Below are 2,392 nucleotides of genomic sequence, written 5' to 3' on the forward strand. Positions count from 1 at the left end.
CAGCCCAGCAGAGCGAGCCTGGGCTCTTAATACTTTAATATGCCGCCAACACAACTGGACAAGCTCTTTAATCTTTTGACCACGTGTGCGCGGTCCAGATCCCGGCTATAGGAAACAAGTTGTACGTACGCAGGCGAACATCTGCATTATGTCGCTGCTTCTCCCCGTTCTGCCAGGGAGAGACTGACCTCACGTCACTCCTGCTCTCCCCCGCCTCCCGCTCTGCTCAGGGAGGCCGAGCAGGACGTTTTCCTTTTCTGCCTACTTCAAGTGCTTGGCATCTGCTTATGTTGCTGCAAATGCTGAGATAAACTTCTCGGCTCCCTTCCCAAAGCGCCTGGAAGGAAACAATTGACACATACTCTCAAAGCCCTGGGTTTCTGAGGCACTTCCTACTCACCGGGGTAACGGAGCCTTTCCCACGAGAACCGCTCACTGCAAATGGTAATGCCCGATTAAATCGAACGTGACACACATGCCCCGCGTTATGATCCTGCTCAACTCCTCCTGGTAAACCAGCTCCCGCTCGGCCGTGACTTTCTCGTGTCCACCCGACACGGGCCGGTTGCCAGTCTCCTCCTGTGGCCATTCCCAGCCTTTTCTGGGGGCTGCTCCCCGCTCCCCCTCCCCGGGACAACGACCAGCCTCTGTGTGCACCTCATTAATTTTTAGAGCTGTTTGGGGTGACCAGAGGCGTGTATTTCACAACACTAAAATCCAGTCGGTTGGACGCACGGCGAGACCCGCGGGTCAAAGCAGCACCTTCTCTCTTCCGAAGGAGAGTGGTGGCTCGTGGCTTCCTTGAACTACACCTGCTGTAGCTGGAACTTTTGAAATGAGCTTCTGGTGCCTGAGGAGAAACTCCCGCGCGCACCAAACGGAGAGCAGAATTGTTTCATCTGATTATTAATAGAGCAAGCAGCAGGCATCAGCGGAGAGGTATTTCTCCCCCGGAAAAATTTCGGTTGAGACCACATCTTTTACTTTATTAAGAGCTATTAAAGACCAGCAGCTCATGATTCAGAGTCTAGATTTAGCATTTGGGCACAGGAGGCTCCCTGAGTCAGTTCTACTGGTGAAAACCCACCCGTGTTATTACCAAATTTAAGTTCTGGGCAACGCAGCGTTTATCTGTTCATCTCTTGTCTCCAGCCCGGCCAAGCATGGTCTTGCTGACATCCTGGGAACGAAACCATCTGAATCTGAAGCAGCACAAAAGCAAGCAGCTGCCCCGACGGGTCAGGCCCCCAAGCACGCTGCCCCGGCGCAACACCACGCTGCTGCTTTTCGGGGTTATTCCACTCGAGGGGTCAAGAAATGTTAACGCAGGAAGGAGAAAACCATACCGAAAAATAAAGGCGGTCAGAAATCTGCAGGCTGCCCTGGTAAAGTTTCAGCTACCCGACAGCCCCTGGTGTGTGCTGTCAAAGGACCAGGACAAGCCGGTATCGTCCACCGAGGATGAGTTAAATGTACGTGATGAAGGGACCTTGGGATCTGCCTGCGTGAAGCACCGGCCGTGTCCACTGCTCAAAACACACGGACCCATTAACGCTACAAGGACAGAAACCATCAACAGAGAGAGAAATCCCTCAGTCAAGGGTTCCTTCCCCAACTGCCTCTGGAACCACATTTGCCTTCAAGAACGTTCTCACTTCTACCACGTCCTTGGCAAGAAACCAGTTCCCCCTCTACAGCCCAGACCTGATGCGTGAGGCACCTACGGAGAGTTTCAAAGCTCGGGTTTCTCAGGAAGCTTGAATTGAGGTGGTTCTGGGGAGCTTCGTCCTGCCACTTGTGATCCTTTCCACGTTCAAGCACTGACTCCGCTTCAGAAAATGGTGACAGTGCAATGGCTTTTGCTCGGCGAACCCAAAACTTGGCCTTTTGGAGCAAGGAGCCGAAAGTTACGGGATCAAAGGATAAAGTTGGCCTGCTGCTCAATATCCACGCAGGAATCCCTTCCACATGACTGGGGCTGCTGGGATTTGGAGCCTGGTCAGACCTGCCCGTAAAGAATCTCAGACTGGCACCTCAGCAGAAAACAAGATCAAAACCTGACATTAAAAATGTATAAAGCCACGAAAATCAGCTGAGTATGAGCAATTTTCACCTGGCCCTTGGTTTTACTCTCAAGGCTCCTTTCCAAAGAGCCGGGAGAGTCACATTAAACCTGACCAGGCTTGGACAGGCTCCGGTGGTTACGGCGGACATGTCTGCACAGCCAAGCTCTTCTCCACCAGCGCTGGGCAGCCGCGTGCACCCAGGCTCCCAGAGCAGACTGGGACAGCTGTCTCATGCCGCCCCAACAAAGGGCTTCGCTTGGGACGCCCCGGCCGCGTAACTTCGGGCCACGGCTGACCTCCACTGAGACACGGGCAGGTGAAGGGGC

The sequence above is a fragment of the Buceros rhinoceros genome, unplaced genomic scaffold (genome assembly GCF_000710305.1).
Source record: "Buceros rhinoceros silvestris isolate BGI_N320 unplaced genomic scaffold, ASM71030v1 scaffold13210, whole genome shotgun sequence".
Lineage (NCBI taxonomy): Eukaryota > Metazoa > Chordata > Aves > Bucerotiformes > Bucerotidae > Buceros > Buceros rhinoceros.